At 30.6% G+C, this 14,711-nt stretch overlaps 1 protein-coding gene across 14 annotated transcripts in view; it reads left to right on the forward strand.

Annotated features, from left to right (window-relative positions):
* Nucleotides 1-14,711, forward strand: part of LOC129914859 (kinesin-like protein unc-104) — a 259,463-nt gene that overhangs the window by 77,351 nt on the left and 167,401 nt on the right. For 4 of the 14 annotated variants that reach the window (XM_055994335.1, XM_055994328.1, XM_055994341.1 and 1 more), the window contains exon 1: nucleotides 8,095-8,569. The exons of 4 other annotated variants lie outside the window; for them this stretch is intronic. The gene's annotated coding sequence lies outside the window, so the exon portion shown is untranslated. Of the gene's footprint in view, nucleotides 1-7,935; nucleotides 8,570-14,711 lie in introns of those variants that run through there. 6 more of the 14 variants (XM_055994365.1, XM_055994370.1, XM_055994360.1 and 3 more) reach the window with 4 other exon arrangements.

Consider the following 14,711-nt stretch of genomic DNA (forward strand, 5'->3'; position numbering starts at 1 on the left):
TATTTGGGTGTATTTTGATGTTTGTTAGTTCTTCAGTCGTTAATATTTTCCCATCTACAAGTAAATCGTTATTTTTTTTTTTGACCACTTTGAGTATTCCTCAGGGTGTTTGCTTTTCCAATAAAATCTTCTTTTTTTTTAACCATTTCTTTTGGAAGGTCATCATTATGATATTTTTGAGCTATTTTTTATGTTGAACTCTTTTAGCTTTGTTTTTTCATCCATTATATGGCTTTTGGTTCTATACGATAGAAATCCAAATTTGATAGGCCAAATTTTATTTTCCTTTTGAGTGCCAAGTATTTCACCCAGACCAGTATTTCATTTATATTATGCAAGGGATATTTATGCTCTTAATTATGACTGGACTAAGTCACTCCTAAAAATACAATCAAATCCAGCCTAAAAATAATTATTATTATTTGAAGGATAAAATTTATTTATATAAAAGAAATATAATAAAATCGTTATAAGAAAATTGTTATGTAAGTTTTTCTTTAAACAATGCAATAAGTGACTTAGTCCACTTTCATAATCATGGGCACATTTATCTAATATGACTAACCGCCACTTTCTATTTCCCATACTGTCCACATTTTTTGGAACTATCCATATAGGAGCTGAGCAAGGAGAATAAGTTGGTATTGCGAATTATTGCTTGACGAAGCATATCAAAAATTTGCGTCTCAATCTCCTCTTTTTGAATATATGGGTAGCGATCAGAGATCCAAATGAGTAGGTATGTCTAACCTGTTCGAACAATTTCAATTTCGTTAGTGATCGTTCGTTATCTCTCTATACTCGTAAATCATCTTATCCATAAACAAAAATAGTCAGAATTCATACAAATTGTTTGAACTCATGAGTTTACTCCGTCTTCAATACCCAAGAACTAAGACTAAGAAGTACAGGAACACAGTCAAAACTTAAGAATGGCTTCTTAAGTTTTCGACATCTGCCCATTGAAATTTTTGTTGTAAACAAATTTGTCTTGGAAATTGTTGTTGCTTTTGACTTTGCCAAATTAAGCCTGGTACGCAGTTCGCGCTAAATTTTAGCTCCCATACAAATTATCGAAAATTTTTAGCCGAAAATGATTCCAATACAAATTATCAATAACTTGTATGGGAATTTTATCTCCGCTAAAATTTAGCTCGAACAGCGTACCAGGCTTTAAACGTCAAAAACTTATTACTCCATTTTGTAAAATGGCGACTCTAATGATCATCATTGTATATATATATCTAAAGTACTATCATGAAGTGAAACGATCTTAGGAACTCTAGTGGTGACTTGAAAAAGCAGAATTTGTATGAAAAAAACACACTGAGCGCCACCTAAAAAAAATGGCCACATGAACTAATACTAAATTCGACTTCATGATAGTAATATAGAAATCTATATACATTGATGATCATACCTTGTCTTCTCATACCATGGGTGTATATCACATTTATAGTGTAGGAGAGGGTGGCATAAAAACTGTTAAAAATGAAGCCAAAGCTGTCATAGGGTGGCTTAAACATCAGTAGTCTGCTGTTTCGATAGTATCGATAGTTTAAAAAAAAACTGATAGTATCGATACTATCGATGATTTTTTTCAATAAAAAGTAACCCTCATCAAAAATAAAAACAAACATATTTAAAATTCAAATACGTAACATCTGAAATTAAAAAAAAAATTAATTTTTGCGAATAAATATACCTCATGATAATTATATCGACCCTTTCCCGCAGAATAATAGTAAGCGCCAAATTGAATTTTGAATTATGGACAATATTCAATTGTATTTTTCCAACACTAAGAACTAATAAGATAAATAACTTTTTTTGTGTTAATGTAATCAACAATTTTTCAATATATTCATTCACACCAAATTGTCTCCAATAAGTCAAAAGAATATAAAGATTTTTCTGTAGAAACATCCGCAGCTGGGTGTTGTTTTTGTAATACATGGAAGCTCCCACTACAGATAAGGATAGCTGCGCCAAAAAAACACGCCTAAAGAGTTGATGTTTTCTTTAAAATGCAGGAAATTAAAAGGGCTACAAAAAAAGGTTAGAAAAATGTTGATCATAATATAAGCTTTTTTCGAAATAAACACGAAAATGTGCTTTTTAACAACTAGATTTTGACTTAAACTGGCTGCCATTTTTTAGTTACTCTTTTTAATACAATAAAGTTACATTCAAACGATAGAAAATATTATAAGAAAGAGAATGTATGTTCATTTTTTGGTCTACGACATACTGGAGCAAAGATAATCGCTTAGAAGTAAAATATCCCAAAAAATACATTTTTGTGAATAAATCCGCTAAAAAAAAAATCGGGTTATCGTTTACAAATCGGTGCATAACTTTCACATTTTTAAAGATAATTGAATCAAATAAATTTTAGTATTTAGATAATAAACAAGACTAAGGCTCATTTCACACGTTGCCGAGTATCGGATAAACGGCCCGGATAGCCGGTTGCTAGGTACACGTTCTTATGGGCGCCTTCACACGTACAAACCGAAACCGAAACCGTGTACACGGTTCGGCTGCCGGAATGAAACCAACTGCGCTTACTACAACCAGAGACAGAAGAAATATATATTTCTCTTGTCCTCTCTTCAACTTAGTTGCCGTTCTGGTTTTCTTCTCGTGCTGTAGTCAAGAAAGGGGTTGTTTAATGTTTTTATATTGTGAGGTAGTGGGACGTAAGATAGGGGTTGTTTTTTTTTCTGTTTAGGTATAGCAAGATCAAGTCGAAGTGAAACGACCGGCTGCCGGGTGTGTGTGAAAGCATACTCATTTTTTGACAAAACCGTGTATCCGGGCCGTATAGCCGGTCTCAGTTATGTGTGAAATGGGCCTAAATATCAATATCCCCACAATTTCCAAATTTGTGCACTTGTAATTAAGAGAGAGCAAAACATGATAAAATTTTTTTAGAATTTTAGAACGACCTGAAAGATATCGGTTTGTTTCTTAGTTTCTTTTAAATATCCCCCTATCGATCCATGAAATAAAAACTGACAGTGCCTCTGCGCGCAAGGTCAAATGACGCTTTGACTGGACTTAAAACGTGATTCTATTATTTTCTTTCTTTTCAACTGTAATGTTTTTCGTTAATAACGGAAATAATATTTATTTTTATATTTATTATTTACTAATTAAAAAGACAACACTTAACTTTTTCAAATAAAGTCAGTATCTCCCACTTTATTGTCATTTTTAAATCAAGGTATTTCATTTACTTACTGTTTTCGAAATAAAGTGAAAGCTCTAATAAGTAAACACTCATAGTCACCGAATTTTGTCCGGTTAAAGAAAATGCAGAAGGAAAGGAAAATACATTTGCAATCAAGAAACCCGATGAGAAAAGGGACAATTACTCTCTCGAAAATACACCAAATACATCGTGAAATCTCCTTATATCTGTAAGCTTCCAGTCTTATTCATTAGAATGCACTAAACGGGTGAATAGTTATGCACTGCATAAGGATTTATTTAGTCTCTTTACAACTTTGCATAAATAAATGATCGATTCATTATAGTTATAACGACTTTATCTTAAAAATTACACAAAAGGGGAATTTTTTACATTAAGACATAAGAACATGATATGTTGGCACTCGGTCAGTGAGTAAAAGAGTGCCCAGTTCAAGTCCTGATTGGACATGACATTTTTTACTTTTTTTTTTTCTTTTGAAAATTGTAGCAAAACAAAATTAAATAAATATGAACACTTTTTTTCGAAACTATAACCTTTTAATGTAATGTCAAAATAATAATTTTGATTCAAAACTTTCATTATTCAACCCCCAAAAACTTTTAATTATATGTTTTAAAACCCGGCCTTAGGTCAATGAGAACAAATATATCTTTGTCACGACGCACTGTTGTCCAAAATGACTTATCTCGTTGCAAAAATCATAACTTTTGAACGGATTGAGGTAGCGGTACAGTTTTTTTTTTAATTTGAAGGAAATTTCCAGGGCTGTTACACCAATGAATTTCAAGAAAATTGTTTTACAGGGTGTTTAGGAATCATCGGCCGAAAACCGATTTTCTTTAAAAAAAAATATTTAAATTAAAATTGGTATGCCATTTTGTAGAAATCACTAATTCACATCTAAAAAAAGTTCAGATTACACTTTTTCATGATATTACGATTATAGAGAATGCCAACAAAGTTGGTCCCGGAAGTCCGTCTGTCTGTCTGTCTGTATAAGGATCTACAGCCTAAACGGATGGACCGATTGACTTCAAATTTGGTATGTAGCATTTTTTGGAGACCCTCCAGAGGGGTTTTTGGAATTAATTTTTTTGGGCCAAAAATAACGGTACTTGTCATACACCAATTTCAGTAAAGCTGTAATTGCTCAAAAACGGCTCCAACGATTTTGTTTAAAAAATTCAAATGTAAGTTTGAAAACAAGGTCTATCTTCTAATGAAAAAAATTTTTTTGGAAAATCATTATTAACGGTACCTGCCATAGAACGGTTTTTTTTAAATCCGATATTCTCCGAAACGGCTTATTCGATTTCAACGAAACTTTTTTTGAAGAAGCACTTATATAACTCAAATATAGGCCAAAAATAAAATTTCAAAAAAAATAATTTTTGGATTTTTAAAAAAATTTTGAAATTTTTTTTTGAAAAATAAAATTTTCGAAAACGGGACATTGTATTTTTTTGAAATTTTGTTTTTAGATGTGGATTAGTGATTTCTACAAAATGGCATACCAATTTTAATTTAAACATTTTTTTTAAAGAAAATCTGTTCCTTCTGCCTTCATTTTTTTTCAAAGTACAAAATCTCGGCAGTGCGCAAGCATGCGCAGCTAAATATTTTTATTTTGGATCAACAATTGATTGGTACACATACCCTATTCGGCTTAATGCATGGAACCGAATGGATTTTTTACGGTACCTGCCATAAAACCGTTTTTTTTCAAATCCGATATTCTCCGAAACGGCTTATTCGATTTCAACGAAAATTTTTGTGAAGAAGCACTTATATAACTCAAATATAAGCCAAAAATAAAATTTAAAAAAAAATAAATTTTGGATTTTTAAAAAAATTTTGAAATTTTTTTTTGAAAATTAAAATTTTCGAAAACGGGACATTGTATTTTTTTGAAATTTTGTTTTTAAATGTGGATTAGTGATTTCTACAAAATGGCATACCAATTTTAACTAAAACTTTTTTTTTAAAGAAAATCTGTTTTTGGCCGATGATTCCGAAACACCCTGTGAAATAATTTTATTGAAATTCATTGGTATAACAGCCCTAGAAATGTCCTTCAAATAAAAAAAAAAATTGTACCGCTATCTCAATCCGTTCAAAAGTTATGATTTTTGCAACGAGATAAGTCATTTTGGACAACCGTGCGACGTTCAGTTCATGTCTATGAATATCATCAGGTGATGGCAAAAGAATCTTTATTAACATTGATAAATTGGTTACAAATTTGTTACAAACATTAAAAAAAACAATAGTAAACTTACACTAAGCGTTTGGTTTATAATGTTTCTACATAAGTTCTATGAATAAGGTTTTCATGTTGAGACGCATTATAAAGAGTGCATAGCGTTATGCATTCACTATAACGCTGATAGAAGGGTCTATACAAATTTTGAGTATCTGGTTGGTCAAATAAGTGCTGTTTTCTTTAAAATTGATGACTGTGTTAACATTTTTTAAAGTAATTGTTAGCCATGGTATAATGAGAGTAGTATCATTAACGTTTTCATTTGCAAGATGGCGTCATAAGTTTATGACGTTTGGTTTGTCAAATTTAAAAGCAACAACAATTCCCAAGACAAACAACAACAATTTCAATACAAAAACTTATGTCGAATTCCTTTCAATTTTTTGAATCGCCTCAAAAAAATCGAATTTTTGGTGTTAAAAAGGAACATGAAAACAGACCAAATTTATTTTGCGATTTTATGTGTGTCATTTGACAACAATTTTTACACGAACGTCAAGCTGTAACCAAAACAATTTCTGCAAAATAAAATCATAGACTCTTTTGATCAATAATTTTGTTTAATTTCTTCGGTAATATAAATTTATTTTAATCAGACTCAAACAGAAATTGCAGTTATTATTAAGATCTGAGTGAAGATGAAGTAAAAGGTTAATTATATGGCCATATGCTGTGGTTTTACAGAGAACAAAATTTCCTGAAGATAATCACGAGAAGAAAAGTCACAGTAATTTGACTCTTTCACAAGAACTATGCCAAGAAAAATTATATTTTGATCGCACATTGTTTTTTTATTTATTTCATATTTTTCCGCAATAAAAACACGATATTCCATTATAATTTACTCTTTATTTGAAGTTGGTATTCTCAAATAAACAAACAACACGAAGGAATTTTTCAGCTTGACGTTTGAGAAATGTCAAATGTTCCAAGTGTGTGTGCAAATCCGTGTAAATCTCTCAAAAAAGAGGGTTTAAAAAAATTCGAATTCTGCTTCGTTTGAGGCGATTTTTTTTTCTATGGAACATGATTTTCAGAAAAAATTCGCTTCGAGATCGCCGAAAATTCGATTTTTGCATTGAAAGGAATTCGACATTAGGAAGCCATCTTTTTTCTTTCATCTGACAGTTCTCGATACAGAATCCGGTTATGATATTACCTTCTTTTCTTATACCAGGGTGATTCAAGGTTCCATAACAAAAAAAAATGAGAAAAATTAAGATTTGTAATCACGGCACTTGAGAGACCATCAAAGGGTGACCATTTTTTTCAATTTTTTTTCGAGTGCCTATAACTCACAAAATACATTCCTACGAAATTGCTTTTATTATTTTTCTGATAACTGTCAACACCTTCCATATCACCCCTTTTCGTTTCGAAGTTGACTTTTGGGACACCCTGTACTTTATTTACTAAAATTATGTAAATATTAATGAAATTTGTTTTTAATCGAGAAAAAAATAATTTGATTAGAAATGATATGTAGCTAATCCCCCAAATGAATTTCATGAACAAGTAATATTGACACCTCTAGAGAAAAAATTTATAAAACTAAAATTCAGAATTTCAGAAAAATTAAACACAATACAAACAAAATAAAATGATAGGTGTATTGGGTGCAAACTAATCCAAATTGAAAGTTGATGAAATATGTTCTTCCTTGGTGTTTTTGGATTTATCCAAACAGAAGTGTTAAAAACAGATACTAAAGGTTTTTATTCTTTATTATATTTGTAAAACTAACTCAGAGCAGAATTGCATTGCCTCTACTGTTATATGTAAAAAGATTAACTTCTTCAATGCGCAAGACTTTTACTCACTGAATTCTTCTAAATTTCACGGATAGACCAAAAACTTTGAGAGGAATTTTAATACGTAGTTAACCCTGAATGGGTTCACTTCTGTTATAGAAACGTTTGTTATATCTAAAAATCGATTAGTTGCAATATTCTTGCAGAATATTATATTTAATTTAAATTTAACAAGTTTAAGTTAGTTTAAGCACATCTAACTTTTTTTTTTGTAAATTAATTCACTTAAATAAAGAAAATCAGTGATTTTGTTATACCAATAAAGCAAAACAAAGATTTAAATGTGAGGAAAAAAATATTGGATAACAAAGAAAATTCAGTCCCATTTATCTACAACGATTATATTCTACATATACCTAAAAAAAAGTTTTGAAAAACCATAACTAATGTGTATCTTTGGATGGTTACTCATTATTTCTACTTTCCTTATTACAATATTAATAATAATTTTATTTTTTGCGACAACCCAAAGGCCACTAATTGAAAACTTTGAATTTTTGTATCGAAATTTTTCGTTATGGTTTTAAACAGAATTGGTAAAAAGCTAATCAAAAAATTATGGATGTTCCATTATCTTAAGAAAAAATATATATTGATTTTAAATTTAATGAAAAAACATGTATATTGATAAAGGTCATGAAAAAACTTGTATGTTTTATATTCTTTTCTTTCTTTAAAAAGTTTTTCACAAAGTATCCCTGCGAGTAGGTATATCGAAATTTTAAAAGGAGAGCAAAAATAATCCCTATATTATTTGATTTTGAATCCCTCTTTACAGCCGTATGCATGAGTACTTTTATACATGTATCACGGAAAGAAACACTGAGCGCAGACATGCGCTTTAGGTGAAAAGTATAATTCACTCTCATACTAAAAAAAATAATAACAAACTTGTGAAAAACTGTTGTGGAAAGGAAAGAAAAGCTTTTGTTTTCAATACATGGAGTGTTCAAACGAAATACAGTGCTACGTGGTGTGAGATTAATAACTGTCCGAAATCCTTAAATTTTGATTTCTAAAAAAAATAATTATTTCAGTTTTTTACAGTTTTGTATTTACTGATGTATTGTTTTGCTAAAAATCAAAAAAATTGGTAAAAAGAAGAAAAAACCTTGTGTTTAACATTATATTAATAAAAAGTGCCAAGTTTAAAAATCTGTTCTTTGTTAGAGAAAAATTGGATTAAATTTCGCTGTGTTCGGAAAAATTAATAATTTCTCTCTGTATATCGAGTGGATAGCAAAAGGATAACAACTTTATTTTTTCACATTTGAGGTAATTATGGAAAAAAACGATGTATGTTATACACATACGTTTTTTTAGTTTTCTTTGTTTTTTTTTTTTTCAATACTTTCTTTACTATACACCCATTTCGAGAACAAAACAACGACAACAATCCTTGCAATGAGTCATAGCAAAATGACTGGAGCGAAAATCTTGAAAGCTCCATGCAGGGGTTAAAAAAGTCCATAAAGATGCGACAAGTTTTGCATAACAGTTTTATTTTAATTTAAATCTAAAATCACTGCCCTTCTGATATTCTGCAAATATCTTCATATTATTTTCTAAAATGTCTAAAATTATATTTAAACTGGGCTCATATAAAACCGTGTAAAGAAGCTTTTTTATCATTCCAAATGCATAGATATGTATGTATATTATGTAAGATTCTCTTTATATATACTTACAAAATCTATAATAAAATATATATATATACATATTTAGTCTGGTTTTCATAAAAAAATACTATAATAAAACGCTAGGATGTGTATATAATGAAAAAAAGCTTCGATATATAAAAGCACAAAAACTGCCTTAGATGACTCATTCTACACATACACAATTTTATGTTCTGTGTATACAGGGTAAATGTGAAATTCATTTCTCATATTTAAGTTCAAATTATAGAGATACTTAAATTTTCTCTCGTTTATATTTTCTTTTTCCAATTATTGTGTATATGTATGTAGTTTTTAAAATATTGAAACATTAAACTTTAACACAATAAACCTACCTTCCTATAAAGCATGATGGTTCATAGTTCCAAATTTATAGATTCGATTTTTTCCTTACAAAGGTTAAGCTTATTGCAAAGCTTTAATAAGTCATGGTGGTTTGGTATAAAAGGAATTTATTAAAAAAAGATGAAACAAAAGTTAGATAAAAAAAAAATAAACAAATATAAACAAGTCTTTCGATCAGTTTTAGGTGGGTAATAAAATTCTCGATTGGATCTTATCAACTTTAATAATCAATTAACTTTTTTTATGTGACATATAGTTTAAAAAAAGTTAAAGGACTATTAAATCAGTTGTTTTAATTCCTTCAATAACTTCAATTCATTAAAAGAAATAATAGTGGGCGACTTAGCAACAAAATCGTGCACTTTGTGAGAGAAACATGAAATTTACATCATTGGTAGTACTCAATATAAGAGTTATTTTGAGATATTGGACCACCTTGTATTCCATCTGGAAGGGTAGATACAAGTGTTTTCTGTGTTGCACTTACTTAATTGCATATCACAGTATAAGTAATAAAACAACTTTATTAACGTGGTACATGATTTCGAGGTATTTCTTAACGCCCGTTCGAATAAAATAAATACCAAAATGTCTCGACCATCATGTAAAATGTTATTGGACTCTTTATGAATAGTCTTTTACTTAAAGAGCAAGAATCAGAATATTACAAATTGCCCTTTGAAAAAAAATTGGTAGGCTGATAAAATTTTGCAAGGACGTTTCATATTCTATAGACAAAAATAATAAATTATGTCCACCAAAATACTTCGGTTTAAAGGGTGTATTTTTTTTAGCGGGAAAGAACACTTTTAAAATGGTACCATTGCACCACATGGAAAATTTATGCATTTTTTTGAACTGCATACAAATGTTATACTTATAATTATTATGTTATAATTAGTTTGTTTTTTATTTTTGATTTTTATAGTAAGATCAAAAATAAAAAAACAAACTTATTATATTTACCATGGAATATTTAATTTTAATGGCAAACTCAAAGAGCTTGCTTTTATTCAAAAATAAGAAAACAAAATTATTATATTTACCATGGAATATTTCATTTCAATGACAAACTCAAAGAGCTTGCTTTAATTTTTCGTTGAATTTTCATACAAATTAATGTTTTGAAGGAGTGAGGTGCATATGTAAAAGTATGAAAAATAATTGTGCAGTTTGTGATAAAAGGATCAGTGGCCCAATATCTTAAAATGAGATTGTATTAACAATCTTTTAATTTGATCCTTTTATCACAAACTGCACAATTATTTTTCATACTTTTACTTATGCACCTCACTCCTTCAAGACATTAATTTGTATGAAAATTCAATGAAAAATAAAAGAAAGCTCTTTGAGTTTGTCATTAAAATTAAATATTCCATAATATATAGGTATAATTAGTTTGTTTTTTATTTTAGATTTTTATAGTATGTATAATAATAGTATGCAGTTAAAAAAAATGCATACATTTTCCATGTGGTGCAATGGTACCATTTCAAAAGTGTTATTTCCCGCTTCTATATTGAGTACTACCAATGATGTAAATTTCATGCTTTTATCACAAAGTGCACGTTTGAGCTGTTTTTTAATGCTAAGCCGCATAACTATAACTTATTTAGGATACTTCAATACTTTGGATAAATTATTGGGTATGTATGTTTTAAGAAAAAAACTTAGTAAAGTAAGGAAGATCTCCAATATGGGCATTTTTGTTGAGGATTTATTGAAATGCTTACTGTGGTGGGTAATCGGATCCTTCTAAACGCCAATAGCTTTTTAAATAAATAAATACACTTTGTGGCACGAAATGTTAAATACATACATACATGTGAAAGGACCAAAGCCTAGTGACTAATAACTCCACTTTTATGTGTGCGTGTAACTAATTTGCAAGATTGAAAGAGATCTAAACTAACCGCTTAGTAAGAACAGCCGAACAGGAGAGTTGCACTTTTTCAGGACAGTGACACTCTTGGAGGCTTTGTCCATTCCTCTCAAAGCAACCCAGAAGGTTTTCATCCGCACTTGTCAATGCTAATTCATTCGTCCCATACAGAATAAATTGCACGACTGGGGTCGCACGTACTTGCTCTTATGCTTAAAGTAACTATAATGTTTAAAATTTGATATTTTACGAAATTTCATAAGTAGTATAAAAAAATTAAATCTGTTTTTATAATTAATTAAAAGACCGTTTTAAATTATCTTAAAAAAAAAAAAAATGCCATTTTATTTCTTGTATAAAAAGGTATTTTTAGAAAAAAATTTTCGAAAATTGTAGGAGCCGTTTTTTAAAAAAATAATTTTTTATATATAAAAAATGTTTGACATTTTTCAAAAAAAAAGTTGGTATGCCATTTTGAAGAAATAATTAATTTACACATAAAAACTAAATTTCAAAATTTTTCATTGATCCGTTTTCAAAAAATTGATTTTTCAAAAAAAAATTTTGAAATATTTTTTAAAAAACCAAAAATGCGTTTTTTGAAAATTTTCTAACATTTTAATATTACCTTTAATTAAACACTTTTGTATAAAAATTTTCATTGAAATCGGGTTAATGTTGTATGAGATATTCAGAAACGAAAAAACCGTTCTATGACAGGTACCGTTAATAACGGTACAAAAAATATTTTTTTTATTTCAAAAGTTGGGTCTTATGTGTAGTACTACACACAAAAATTTTAATCAAAATCGTTAGAGCCGTTTTTGAAAAAAATTAACTTTTCGATTTCCGTTATATGGCAGGTACCGTTAGTTTTGGTCATAAAAAAAAAATTTCAATTTCCCCTCTAGGGAATCACCAAAAACTGCTAACTACCAAGTTTGAAGAAAATCACTTCACTCGTTTAGGCTGCAGTTCCATATAGAGACAGACACACAGACAGACAGACAGACAGACAGACAGACAGACAGACAGACAGACAGACAGACCGACAGACAGACAGACAGAATTGCCGGACCCACTTTTTTGGCATTCTCCATCATCGTAATGTCATGTAAAATTGTTATCTCGAGTTCGATTTTTTTTACGAATCCTAAACTTGCCCTATAGTACCTATATCGCAAGTAAAAAACTGGGATTATTAAGGTTTTATTAAGGGCTTCCTTGGGCTGATATTTTACCTCACTCAAATGCATAAGCTTTCAAACCTAACGTTTTTAAAATAAAAATGGATGTGACCTTTGACTCCTTAAAACGGGACTAGCGAACGGAGGAAACTTCAGGACTTTTCACAGATTGTAAATCAGCCCAATATCAACCTGTATACCAAAAATCTGACTGTTATAAATATTTTCCTTGAAAGAATCTATTTTTACTGGGTTATAAGAGTTCACTTAAATAATACTCTCACAAAAAAAAAGCCTAGAATCACCTCTGTGATATCTTGACATTTTCCTGGTTAAGTCGAAAGTGATTTAAAACTAATTTTGGCTCTCCTTCATAGCCAGAAAACATTGAAATTGAAATTTTATTAAGTTTAAAATTAATAAGGAGGTTTTGAAATTTTGAAAATAAAAATAAATAATAAAAATTAAAAATTACACTCAATGCAATGCAAATATCATGTGAAAATAATAAGAAAAAGGTAAGAGGTTGTTTTGAAATGTAATAAAAATAAGTATATATTGTTACAGTAGCGCTGAGAGCTTTTTGTTAATTTGTTGGTTATTGGCTTTGTGGCAAACAAATATAGTACCCTTTAGAGGAAAAAGTCATGAACTGCGCCTCGGCAAATTATAACCCCAACAGCCAACATGTAAAAATTATTATTAGTCGAGTTTGAGTTCTTGAATTGTCCCTACTCATATAGTCAAAAAGTATCATAGACGTAGTCATTTAATGAATGCAGTTATCATATTTGTACCACACACAAATTTTCGGGTTAACCCTTTGCTTCCTAGTGGTTTCAGCATGAAACCACCTATTATTTATTTTTTATTTTTTTTTTGCAATAATCCAAGCTTTAAAACTAACGTATGAGTGTTCCGCTTATCATTATAAAATGGATTGAGAATATGTTGAGCACAAGAACGGCAGAGGCAACTACTGGTGTAACAACATAGAAAATCATCACAACAAGACGCTGTCCAAAGGGAGGGGTACTATCACCCTTGCTGTGGAGCCTTGTAGTAGATGAATTACTGGAACATCTAACATCCCCGGGTATTCGATGTCTTGGTTTTGCCGACGATATATTATTAACCGCCTACGGGAAGTTCGAGGAGACCATTTGCAATATCATCCAAAGAGGACTTTCAGTCACAAGTAAATGATGTTTAACGGTGGAGATAAATATCAACCCAGCAAAAACTACAATTGTGCCATTCACAAGGAAACGGCTTTTGCCTCATATCAGACCTATCCAGCTAGCTGGTAATGTCATTGAACTAAAGAGAGAGGTAAAATATCTAGGTATCACACTAGACAGTAAACTCCTCTGGAATAAACACTTAGAAATAACAGTCGGGAAAGCCACAAAAGCCCTTATGATATGCCGTAGACTGGCAAATAAATCATGGGGGTGTAAACCAAATATCCTAAGGTGGATGTATACCATGATGGTGAGACCCATTATTACCTACGGGGCGGTAGTTTGGCACAAAAGAACCGAACTGGTTACAACTAAAGACATTAAACAAAGTTCAAAGATTAACCTGCTCATGCATTACTGGCTCAATGAGAACTTGCCCTACGGCAGCAATGGAGGTCATTCTCCACTTAACGCCACTTCATGAAGTAATAAGTAATACTGCTAACGGAACAATCTTGAAATTTGCAAAGGAGGGAACTGGTACGGGCAAGAGTATAGGTCTCAAAGAAAGGGACTCAATATCGAACACCACAGTTAAAAACCTCCTTGACATCCCAAGAGATTGCATTATCAAGAAAAACAATTTCGAGAAAAACTTTCAAACAAAGTTAAGTAGCTAGGCAGAGTGGGTAAGTGAATCCACGAACTACACTTTCAATGCAAACGCCATCAAGTGGTACACTGATGGATCGAGAACAGCTGATGGAACTGGAACAAGAATATTTGGGCCTAGAACCAAAATTTCCATTCCAATGGGACAGTTTCCTAGCATTTTTCAAGAAATCAACTCTATAAAAAATGCGCAGAAGGAAATCTCGAAAGAAAATACAAAAACCAAAACATTGCCATCATGTCAGATAGCCAAGCCGCACTTAAAGCTATAAACTCATGCGCCATCAACTCCAAACTCGTATGGGAATGTGTGAAGAAGCTGAACGAGGTTGGCTAGGCAAATAAAATAACTCTCTACTGGGTTCCCGGACATGTTCGAGTACAATGGAACGAAGTTGCAGACTCCTTAGCAAAAGCAGATGCAACCGCACCTCTTATGGGCCAAGAACCATATTGCGGAATTTGAGA

Source organism: Episyrphus balteatus, chromosome 1 (genome assembly GCF_945859705.1).
Source record: "Episyrphus balteatus chromosome 1, idEpiBalt1.1, whole genome shotgun sequence".
NCBI lineage: Eukaryota > Metazoa > Arthropoda > Insecta > Diptera > Syrphidae > Episyrphus > Episyrphus balteatus.